Here is a 13,468-nt window from a genome sequence, read left to right as displayed (position 1 = left end):
CAAACTCACGCATTCTATCCCTTATGTTAGAAACCATCTCTGGAGCATACCAAGATAATTGATGAAACTTTATGGTATAATCCTTGACTGATATTTTTCCTTAACTCAGATTAATAAACTTTTTTGACTTTTCTTCCCTCATCTCTTGAGAAAAGAAGTGATCTATAAATGCATTAGAGAAGTCCTTCTACAAAGATAACTTTTCAACATCACCCTGTGCCTGATCCCATTCTTTGTATCAATGGTATGCCACATCCTTCAGCTAATAGGCTACAATCTTTACCCCTTCATCACTAGTGGTATGCCTAAATCTACAAATCTTTTCCATCTTATCTAGAAAACCCTGAGGATCTATATCTACCTTAACACTGGTAAAGGTTAGAGGACTTAACGAACAGGACAACTCTTATAGCATCAGAAGATAGGGTAACAGATACACCATGCTCAGCTTGAGAAGCCACCAACTAAGTAATTATATGAATCGACTTACAAAACTTATCATTTATTATATCATCTTGAGGAATTAAAGGAGGACTAGAGGTAACCGATGGTACTCCAAGACCATCAAGAACCTGACACCTAGATCAAGTATAGATCACATAAGTAGCACGTGTTACATTAATATTGTCTCTAGTTAGGACAGAGGAGTTTCTATGAGCTTTAGATCATTAAAAAGGCATGATCTAAAAAATGAGCAAACAAAAATTACAAGGATCCAAGACCTTAGACTCTATAGCTCAAAATAAGACAAAAAGAAAATGAAACATTCCTAAATTCCTCGTAGCCTCTTTTTTATAAGTGTGGCATGCTACACACCCATAAAAGAGACTATACATGACACGACTTTGTGGACACCCAACTGACCATGAATCTAGGCTCTGATACCAACTTGACATGACCCAAAATTAGGCCTTGTCGTATGGAAATATTGGCCCAACAAGGATCGAAGATTGCCTAGTTAACCTAACCTAACCATCACATTAATCCACAAGTGTTAGATAAACTCCGAACATATAACAAGATAGCAAAAAAATACTTACAATCATCACTTAAGAAGTGCCTAATCAATCCATTAATATCAACACCCAAAACCAATATACCCAAGTCCACAGTCATCCATAAAGCCTCCACAAATCTGATGTCTAAATATGTTGGGACATGCCCCCAACAATAGTAAAAAACCAAGTCTATGACATAAAATAAAAATACTATGAAATGTATGCCTTTCAATGTATAGAATCTCACCACTTCAAAGTCACAACACGAATAACTTAAACACCTGATCATTGCACAGGAAGAAAAAAAGATGCTCTGAACCTTATGTTGTATGGGGACACCGTGTTCGAAGACAGTTAGTGGTTAGAACACTAACATGTAACTTAAGACCTAGTCAAAATATCATATACAACCACATCCATTTACTTAGGCATATATATAGATATATATAGATAAATCAAGTGTCGAGAAAGGGAACAAGGCCTTAGCATGCATTTCAAAGCACCAAATTATGAAACATGAAGTGAAGGACTCTAACCTCTCACTTTTGAAGGTTAGGAAGTTTGAACTTTCTGGTTATTTCAAGCAAGAGGACTCTTACCTCAAGCCGTCTTGTTGAGCAAGTAGAATCTAACCATAAGCCATTTTATATAACAAGTGGACTCTAACCATAAGCCATTTTATTAGACAAGTGGACTCTAGCCATAAGCTATATTATTAAGCAAGTGGACTCTAACCATAAGCCGTTGTGTCTATTACTAGTTGACATTGGGACTCTAACTCTTTGTCCATGCATTCACATCCACTCAGTTCAACATTTAAGGACTCTAACCCACTTATCCAAATCAAGCCATCAAGGCTACAATGCAACACCATACATAACCACAAGGTCTTTATGAACTATTTATCAATCATTCTCTTTAATAGGCCAATGCCTCAGTTTCAATCACCATTCAAGTCAAATTATGGTAGTCAAGACCGTCACCAAACAATTCATTCTTCATTAGCATTATTACACCAAAATTTAGTTCAAATACAATTTAATTTTATGTTTAGGGACTCAAACTCCTTTTTAACCAAGAAAACCACCAAGGTTACCAATTAACTCATTATATGGACAACAAGGAATTCAAAAAGTCATTTACCAATCATTATTACTCATTAAGACATTTCCTTAGTTCAAAACACTATTAACATATGACTAGTTATTTCTCTTAGACATTTTCACAAAGACCTTGAGGGCATACCTTTACAATGACCAAACAAAGTGAAAGCCATAAAGATTAGGGTTACCCAAGAACCATTTGTTCAACCATAATCAACAGGAACCCACATATGAAAACCATCACCAAAAACATTTATAAACACAAGTTAAACCAAGAGTAAACATTATTCAACCATAGGCAACAAAACCCGTAATTTTTGGTTTTCACAGCCCCAATTAAGAATAATAATCACACTATAAAACACATGAAATTTGAGAAATAATAATGAGGGGAGAGTCACATGCCTTATAAAAGATGATTCACAGAAAGAACTTGACCCCTTTAGCCTCAAGAATAATACTTATGGAACCCTAGCCTTCAATCTTCAAGATTGAGTTAGAGAGTATTTTGGGTGAGTCTTGATCTTTTAGCGAGTGGCATAATAGTATAAAACGTGATATTTAATGCGGGGAATTAAGGGTATTGTTATGGGAAATTTCTGGAATACCCAGCTGAAATTTGCTCGTAGGAGGGTACAACTTCCACACCTAAATCGTACCCTAGGGTATAAGTGGTACCCTTAAATCATACCCTAGGCCTCATCTAAGACCCCCATACTTAACAACATAAAACTACAAGATCCTAGGATGTATCTTATCATCCGAGAAGTACCATGGGAATCATACCTTAGTCAGAATCACCTAGACCAAACTTTGGGCATCATACTACTTGGAATCATACACCTCCTATCCTACCATATTACTAGTATGATTCTTAGTCATATCTTAAATAGAAACCAACCCAAACACACGAACTAATATATGAGAGATGGGCCCTAACCCATACCTAAACATATGACTAGTACCTTCTAGCCGTATGTTGTCCAGAAACTCCAACTTAGGCAATTTTTCTAAGGGACCAAAGTCAAGGTGTTTCATAAAGATTTTCCATGATGAAAATTTAGCTGCTACAGTGACACCACAACAATAATAGATCTATTGCTGTAGCGACAAACAAACAGTACATAACCTTATTTTGATGGTTTTTGTGGTTTTAACTCAAAAACTTCATCAAAAAGTCCTAAGAATTTTACAAGTTCTAGGCTGAAATTCTTTATGAGGTATGTTTTTCCTTCATCTTCTTCATCTTTCAATCTACTTACATATTAGAATCATTAAAATAATTTTTAACAATGAAATTCTTGGGGATTAGAATCCTACGTTCATGAAATTTTTGAGAAAACCTATGCATTTGGTTAATATCACCTAGAATTACTTTGGATTGTTAACTAATAATTTTTATCATTAATTAGTTATTCTAAACATGAAAATTATGATTGGAGACCTTGAATTCCTTAAAAATGGAATCTTTAGCTTTAAAACTCCATTAATGGAAATGTGTTGAGTTTGGTAATATTATTTGATGATTACTTTGACCTTAGATAATATTTTAGACCATTAATAAGGACAAAATTAGTGGGTTGAATTATCAAAGTAGTTATTGATAGAGTAATCTATTAATTACTCCCATAATTATTTAATTTCTAGGTGATTGGCATAATAGAAGCATGAAGAAAAAAAAAGCATCCTTGCCGTGGCTTGCTTATTCCAACATCTTCGATCGAGAAAGGTTATGATTTATCATGTAGTAGACTTGGGTTAGATATATTTAATTACTATAATTTGACTAGATACTTTATGTCTATGTATATATGCACAGAGATGGGATACATAAAACGTGAAATTATTATAATAAAGATATTATTGCATGTTGTTGTGATTTGTGTGAAATTCTTGATGGATCTTTGTATTTGTATAACTTAATTGATAATTTACAAGTTTAATATGTAAATATGCATAACAATAGAGGAATTAGTTGAGCATGTATCGATACAACTAGTCTTTAATACCTTAAAAGGGTGAAGAATTAGTTGAGCATTTAATCAATACAACTAGTCTTTCATACCTTAAAAAGGGTGAATCTGATGTTGTTGTGTGTGTGGAGTATGAGATATTCTTACTGGAAGATAATTATGAGAATTGATTATAGTAAGAGGATGTGGTGTCATAACTTAAGAACCTAAACTCACATTTGGTAGTGTTAGGAAGTAAGAGTTGTTAAGGTGTGTAATTCAATATAGAATTATAAGTTGAATAAAGCCAAACAACTTAATAATTGACTTATGAAATAGTGTCTTGAACTTAATAGTCTTGGATGTGAGGGCTAGTAATTAGTATTTGTATTTATTGATTTTGATAGGAATAAAAGAGGGTTAGATTTGTGAGTAAGATAGGATGTAGAATTAGAGTTTAGATATCATTTTTGGAGAAATGTGCACTCTTAAAATAAACTTTGTTGGTTGGTTTTCGAACATGTTTGTGATTGATGATTGAATTTGGTAATGCTCATTTGAATGCCTGGTGAATTTGCCTTCAACCCTACATGTGATTTTATATGCTAATTGATATTCATTGTTACCTAGAATAAAGAACTATTAATTATTAATTGCAAGTTTCAAAATTGATAAACTTTAATGATATTGGTGAAAAATATCTTATTTGATATACCGATGTGATTGATTTAGCTCATTATGTGATTGCACTATTTATGGTGTTGTTTGTTATTGTGAAATAAATGAGTAAGGGTTGATCCTCATGGAATTGGAGGATTTTAAGGAGGATACGGGGTGAGGACGTTGGATTAATGATTGTATGACACTTAGTTTAGGATAAGGGTAGTAGATGCTAGTTGTCTAATTCGGGTATCATGCCAAAACTGCTATTTGGATTGGCTATCACACTAGTACTAGTACATGAACTGAGATCATCCCTTGCAGGTCATAACTGAGGGTCCATGCTGACCCTTATATGTGTGTATACCATAATTTAAAGAGTTTTATAGTTTCTTGAATAGATTGAGCTATGTTGATGATGTATTATGGTTCCTTGTATAGATCAGTTACTTTGATGATTGAGATTATGCATTACAACAAAGTATGAATATAAGGTATGCCATGAATTATGTATAAATTTTATTTTCCAGTGTGTATAGTTATATGCATGATTTGTATAATAGTGACCCTTTTTGTAAAATCATTGATGTTTTATTAATTGTCTTGGTTATTGAAATCCCCATAGTTAATGATAGTAGAATAAGGAGCAAAGATTGTCACAAAAAAAAGATTAATGAGAGAGAAATAGTGTAACGCCTTGAGTTTGTACCCGAACTCTACACGGTGGTTATGACCCTGAAGGACCACAAGCTAACCCATGACTGATATCTTCTATGAGCATTGACTAGTCATACTGTAATAATAATAACACTAAAGCAAATGTGGAAATTAGGCTGAAGTCCCCAGAAGGTTCATAACTAAAATCAAATACTGAATACTAATAATTTAATACTGAAAACAGAATATCTGTCTATAATACTCTAGGCTAAAAGCCTCTAACTGTCTGAATATGGAGTTGATGGGACAAGTTCCCAACTAACTCCACCTACTGAATGTGCTGAACTACTGAAATATTGAAAGATAACATCATCCTCAAACTATGAGGACTCACCACTAAATCTGTTGCTGAAAATCCGAGCTGCTAAGTGCGGTTAGGAGCCCGTAAGTTTGAACCTATGAAATAAGACATCATAGTGCAAAAGAAACATATGCGTCAGTACTTTGAATTTACTAGTATGCTAAGTGAGGTTGGCTAATATGAATGGGTTCATATGCATGGACAACAACTAGCTGATTAACATGGACGTAACTGAATGAGAGTACATGTATACGTAAATAAACTGTAATTGAGATTATGTTAACACTAGTTACTGAGTTCTAAATACCGATTAACTAATATCTAAGTTTACTGATACTGTAGTACTGATAATTGAGTGACTGTTTCCGACAGTCCTAATTCGGTAGAATGGAATTGAGTTCTATACTGAGCTAGGTGACTGTGTTTGACGATCCTGAATCTGTAGAACTGACCTGAGTTATATGCTGTGATTGAAATTAAAACTGTGGGAGGTAATCATCTAATCAATATTCCCCAAATCTAAGATGATGGGGGTCCAACTTATGACCCCAGTTGGAAGGATGCTAATACTGTGCCATGGGAGCTAATACTGGAAAACTAGGATGTCATGCCTAACTGATGGGTGACACTTGGGTTGAGTTAAGCCTAATTTAAAGGGTGACCCCTGGGAGGTAGTCAAGCCTAGTCTAATGGGAGACTCCATAGATTGCGCTGGCTACATAGTTCTGGAGTACCGGTACTACTACTAACGACTTTGCGTCTCTAATGGGGAAGCCGTCATCCCTACACTCGCTCAGAGCTAAATCCTACTCTCAACTGAATAGACACTGAACTGATTTCTAAACTGTACTAGACTAGACTGAACTGTTACTAATCGTATTGTCTAACTGGACTGAACTGAGTTTACTGAATCCCACTGACTCATGGAATACTACTGAGTTTTTAAACTGTATACTGAACTAAAACTATGACTGATTACTGAGTACTACTGTTCGTGATGCTACTGAGACTGTTCTGTAACTACTGTAACTCTAGGCAAGTAGCTAAATTTTTGGGTATTGAATTCCCCCAGGACTCGATAGCATGAAAAGTAATGCATATCATAAACTTAAAAAGCATCATAATGTTCACTTGCTTACAACTCGTTGATAGTCATTCTATCAAACACTTGTTAGATATAAGCTTGCACATATGCTAGTATGTCATGATTTTAACATTTAATTCACATGAGCAATTTATCAAGAACTTGGGGAACATAATCTATGCACATGATACAAAACAACATGTAGGCATCATAATTTCAAATCCCAATTCAAAAATCAAGGGTTTTTAACATGAATTCACATGATATTACACACATGATAAATTATTTCACATGAAACTTGGAATAAATCATGGATTAGAACACAATTAACATCATAATCTTGAATACACTCAAATCTCACATGGAATTCATGAAATCAATTAACTTGTAGTTTCAAAGAGTTTCTTGAACTTCAAGGGTGGAAGGAAACCCTTAGATGAACACTTCACATAACTTGGTGCTTGAATTCATGAAGATTGGGGGTGCGTCCTTGGATCTTGAATTTGAAATTAGATCCCCTAGGGTTTGTTCTTGAGAGGATTTTAGAGAGAATGAGTGAAATTTTCCTTTAAAAAGACTTAATTACATGTTTTGGGGATGAATAGGAGTGGGAAAATTGACCTAAATACCCCTATAGATGCGGAATCAAATGAGCAAAAACTGCTCCTAGTGATGCGCAGACCAACGCGCCGCATCGATGGTATCAACACGATGGCCAACGCGCCGTGTTGAGTTCATGTTGGTTCACTGGAATTGCACTAAAAACTGGGTAAAAATCATCTATCGGAGCAATGGGCGACACGATGCATCGAGATTACTTTGACCCATTGATTTGGTCACCTGAACATGGTTCAAACGAGGTCTAAAAAATTTGACACTTACCCGAAGTGATCTACTGACATTCCTGATCATGAATAAACCTAAAAACCAATACTTTAAGATCATAAGGGTCGTGAAGTAGGATCTTTATCTTACGAAGGCTAAAATACTTCTAAATATAAATATTTAGCTAAACTTTCTAAGTCTGGGACCTCTTTTCAAACTTTAACGGACTGAGTTAAGCTTAGAATTTTATGGGGTCTTACAATATGTCCCCCTTGGGAACATTCATCCTTGAATGAGATTGATTATGTTGAGAAATACTAATGGACTGAGTTTATACACTGAATATGCATATCTGATGCATGGAATACATGACTGAAAGTAACGATAAGATGATTTTTCATACTAAATATGCATATCTAATGCATGAGTACATGACTAAACTGATTCATGGATGCATGACTAAATAGGCAAAGGTAATGGATACCAAGTTTATAACTGTAACTGAACATGGAACTAAGCCAATCTAAGGAAGACTATTACTTTAAGTTGAGAATACTGATGAACCTAAGATCATTTATTGAACATGCATGAATGGGAACATGAGAACATAACTAAGTCTGAAACATGATACATGAACCGAATATCATGAACTGAGCTGATTTATTGGATACATGCCATGACATGGGAATGGTCATACGGCTGAGATTGGAATAAGAGATTCAACTTATGAGTACTTATTACTCCAGCTGGATCTTATTATGTGATGAGAAAATGGAAGGTTTAGGACATGAAAGCTCGGGGGTAATAGTGCATCTCCTCCTTGGGAGATTATGTCCCTCGAAGATTGCTGACTTGGCTGAGATACTAAGGAAAAGCTAAGATGATACACGGGGCATGTATGAACTAAATCATGACTGAATATCAATAGCTAATACTGAGGCATGATACATGAACTAGGCTGAACTCATAACTACTAGGATACTTTATCTTGGAACAGTCATATTCGCGAAACTTCATATAGTACGACTGAGTGGAAAGATGGGGAAACCATACTAACCTATCTGCCTGACTACTAAACTGAATTCCAAGATTTATGGATGAACTCATACTAAAAACTTATGCTCAACTAAAGAATTTCTTGACACTATTTCTACAAAGTTCTACTGACTTTAGGGAGCAAGGAAATCTTGGCATGGTCTGAATAAGACATCTGTATAAGAAATCATAACATGGCTCTAATTCTGTAATATGGAGCAAGGCCTACGAGACATTATCTAAGATAGTTACTAAGCCTCATGCACTAAAAATACTAACTCGCCATCCTAACCACATTTCTCAACTATTCCCTCAACTATAATTTCTACTTCAACACTGCACTTTACTTGGGGCTATTGAAAATATTTACATGGGAACTGATAACTCTACCTACTGAGGTCTTAGCGAGACTAAATTCTCCCACTATGTTTAAGCCTACTCAAATCTCCAAAATACATTTAGCCCCTTACACATCAACATGACATTTAAGCCTATCTTTATAACTAAAGCCTCATGTAAAACTAGCATGCAATAATCTTTTCTTAGCATGAAATATTTACTCTCTCTCTTCTAGGAAATTGCTCACCACTACATTATTTCATAAGGAGAGTTCACTTAAGGTTAAAACATGATGACCTAAAACATGAATGGCACTATACCTAACTTGACACTTAATTGAGGCCTGAAAAATAGAACATCAATACCCTGGATTTTATCAAGAGATCTAAACTAAGGATATACATGATGAAATCTAAATTTAGCTGATTATTAGGAGTGTGGAATGAGTCATGGGAGCTGAGCATACTGTAAAGCATGAGTACATGAGTCATGAGTCATGACCTGAGTTTGGAGTTTTTGTATTCATGGAACATTATTCATAACGCTGAGTGAACTAGAACTCCTTATAATAGGAAAGGTAAGAGTACGTGATTTTTGATCATGTCCACAAATATAAGCTATTATCATAGAGTTGACATATAAGGCATGAGTAGATATCATATTGTGATAGTTGAAGTGCAAAACTTTGTACTGAGGTAAGGATGGGTTGGGCATCATCCCTTCCCACTGCTCTTCTACATATACTAACATTACTACTAAAAATCTAAAAGTCTGACTTAGTTAATTGTTTTACCATCTCCCCCTTATCTTAAAGCCATTATTCTAAGTCTATGAACTACTTAATAAACTTTAAATCAAACTAAAACCACTTTACTGTAAAGCCTGAGATATAATAATACTCATAAACACTAAACTCATTCTGAAGGACTACACCTGATAATGTAAGGTCCACTGCTAGTACTTTTATCTGATACACAATTCTTAGCTTTCTATTGCCCCATCAATCATCATATAGCAACCTCAACACTAACTAACTTAGAATTCTGAACTCTTCTTTCTACTGGTTCAATCTATTGAGGTACTACCCCTTCATTCAATGATTGGCCCATCAGGAAACTGGAATAGAACCAAGAAATTTCTATATACTCATCTAGCTAGAATAGATTTACCTACTGAGGTAGGCACTAAAAAAGATTCTGTTAAGATTTTTAGTCTGACTTTGAAATTGACTGCTATGTAAGGAGTTACAAAAGATAGAGAAGCTCCAGGATCTAATAAGATAAACTATATAAATGAAAGATATGTAATATACCAGTAACTACATTAGGAGAACTTTGTTGATCTTGTTGAGAAAGACGGGCACAAATCCTATTTGGGCTTTGACCATTGGTGGCACTGGAAGTGGCACCCTACTGATTTGGGCAATCGAACTGAGTTGAGGGATGGATATGTTGACTCCAAAAACCTGACTAAGAACAATCTCTAATTCTATGTCCTGGATTTCCATATCCAAAACACAACCCACTACTAGCCTTACACACGCCCTGAAGGTTTTTGCCACATTTTTGGCAAGAAGGATTTGTTCGGCCACACTTTGGCCTTGGCATTCTGGCCCTCTTATTCTTTCTCTCTCTTTTCCTACATCTCTTCTCCTCACTCTGCTGAGCTTAATTCATAAGCATAGATAGGATTATAGCCATCTTATTATTCTAGGAAAATACTAAATATTCTAAGGTAGTGAAAGCAGTCCTGAGTTTGGAGTGAGACACATGCTCATTTAGGGGATCTGCCTGAATAGGCGGAGGTGTTGGCTGATTTTCATTCCTTCTTCCATTAACTTTTCAAAGAGGCATATTCTATAGATGGAAGTAAGGAATGAATTTGATTGAGAGTTTAAATTGAGCTTATGCTCACTCGCATGACATGAATGCTGAAAAAGGGAAATATTTCCTAAAACGCCTCATAGTTTCTTGTCCATAAGTGTGATGCGTTATACACCCATGCACAAAATTCTACTAGACGTGACTTTCAGACTACCTAGGACTCTGGTGAACTTTAGGCTCTAATACCAAGTTTGTAATGCCTTGAGTCTATACAGATGCTACACAATGCTTATGACCCCAAAGGACTATAAGCTAACCCATGACTGATATCTGCTATGAGCACTGAATAGTCACACTATAATAATAATAATACTAAAACAAACAGAAAAATTAGGATGAAGTCACTATAAGGTTTACAACTTAAAAAAATACTGAATACTGATAATTTTATATTTAAAACTAAATATCTGTCTGCAATACTCTAGTCTGATAGACTCTGAATATATGACTATGGATTTGATGGGACAAGTCCCCAACTAACTCTACCTACTGAATATGTTAAACTACTAAAAAATAATATTATCCTCAAACTATGTGGACTCACCACTAAATCAGTTGCTGATAATCTATGCTGCTAAGTGCGGTCAGGAGCTCGTATATCTAAACCTATGATATAAGATATCATAGCACAAAAGAAATGTATACATCACTACTTTGAAGTACTGGTATACTAAGTTAGGTAGGCTGATATGCATGGGTTCATATGCATAGACAACAACTAGCTGAGTAGCATGGACGTAAGTGAATGAGAGTATATGCATGAATACATAAACTGTAACTAAGATCATGTTAACACTGGTTACTTAGTTCTGAATACTGATCAACTAATATCTGAGTTTACTGATACTGTAGTACTGATAACTGAGTGACTATTTCTGATAGTCCTAATTTTGTGGAATGAAATTAAGTTCTGTACTAACCTGGGTGACGGTGTCTGACAATCCTAAATCTGTAGAACAGAACTGAGTTCTATGCTGAGATTGAAACTAAAATTGTGAAAGGTAATCATCTAACTGATATGCCCCAAATTTGAGCTGATAGGGGTCCAACCTGTGACCCCAGTTGGAAGGGTGCTAGTATCTTGCCATGGGTATTAACATTGGAAAAACAGGATGCCAAGCCTAACTAACGGGTAACATCTAGGCGGAGTAAAGCCTAATCTAACGGGTGACCCCTGGGAGGTAGTCAAACCTAGTCTAAGGTGTGACTCCTCATCCTATGCAGGATACATAGTTTTAGAGTGCGTGGACTACTACTAATGACTCTACCTCTCTAACGAAGAAGCCATCATCCATGCACTCGCTCGGTGCTAAATCCTATTCCTAACTAAATAGACACTGAACTAATTTCTAAATTGTACTAGGCTGGACTAAACTATTACTGATCGATTTTCTAACTAGATTGAACTGAGTTTACTGAGTCCTGTTGACTGACGGAATACTACTGAGTTCAGAAATATATATACTGAACTGAAGCTTTGACTGATTACTGAGTCTAGTGTTCGTAACACTACTAAGACTATTCTGTAACTATTGCAACTCTAGGTAAGCAGCTAAATTTTTGGGTATTGAATACCACCAGGACTCGATAGCATAAAAATTAACGCATTGCATGAACTTGAAAAGCATCACAATGTTCACTTGCTCACAACTTGTTCATAGAGTCATTCTATCAAACACTTGTAGGATATATGCTTGCACATATGCTAGTATGTCATGATTTTCACATTTAATTCACATGAGCAATTTATCGAGAATTTGGGGAACATAATCTATGCATATAATACTAAACAACATGTAGGCATCATAATTCCAAATCCCAATTCAAAAATCATGGGATTTTAAAATGAATTCACATAATACTACACACATGATAAATAATTTCACATGAATCTTGGAATAAATCATGGATTAGAACACAATTAACATCATAATATTGAATACACTCAAATCCCATATGGAATTCATAAAATCAATTAACTTATAGTTTAAAAGATTTTTTGAACTCCAAGGGTGGATGGAAACCCTTGGATGAATACTTCACATACCTTGGTGCTTGAATTTGTGAAGATTGGTGGTGCATTCTTGGATCTTGAATTTGAAATTAGACCCCCTAAGGTTTGTTTTTAAGAGGATTTTAGAGAGAATGAGTAAAATTTGCCTTTAGTAAGGCTTAATTACATGTTTTAGGGCTAAATAGAAATGGGGAAATTGACCTAAATACCCCTATGGATGCGTAGTTAAAAGAGCAAAAACTGCGCCCATTGATGCACAGACCAATGTGCCGGGTCGATGGCATCAACGCGATGGTCAATACACCACATTGAGTTTGAGCTGGTTCTCTGAAATTGCACTGAAAGCTAGGGGAAAAATTATCTATCAATGCGATAGGCGATGCGACGTATCGAGATCGCATTGACCCATTATTTTGGTCACCTAAATATGGTTCAAATGAGGTCTAAAAAATCTGACACACCCAAAGTGATCTACTGATATTCCTGATTATGAATAAATCTAAAAATCAATACTTTGAGTTCATAAGGGTCGTTAAATAGGATCACCAACTTACGAA

This window comes from Capsicum annuum, chromosome 5 (genome assembly GCF_002878395.1).
Source record: "Capsicum annuum cultivar UCD-10X-F1 chromosome 5, UCD10Xv1.1, whole genome shotgun sequence".
NCBI classification, from domain to species: domain Eukaryota; kingdom Viridiplantae; phylum Streptophyta; class Magnoliopsida; order Solanales; family Solanaceae; genus Capsicum; species Capsicum annuum.
This window is presented reverse-complemented; position numbering follows the sequence as displayed.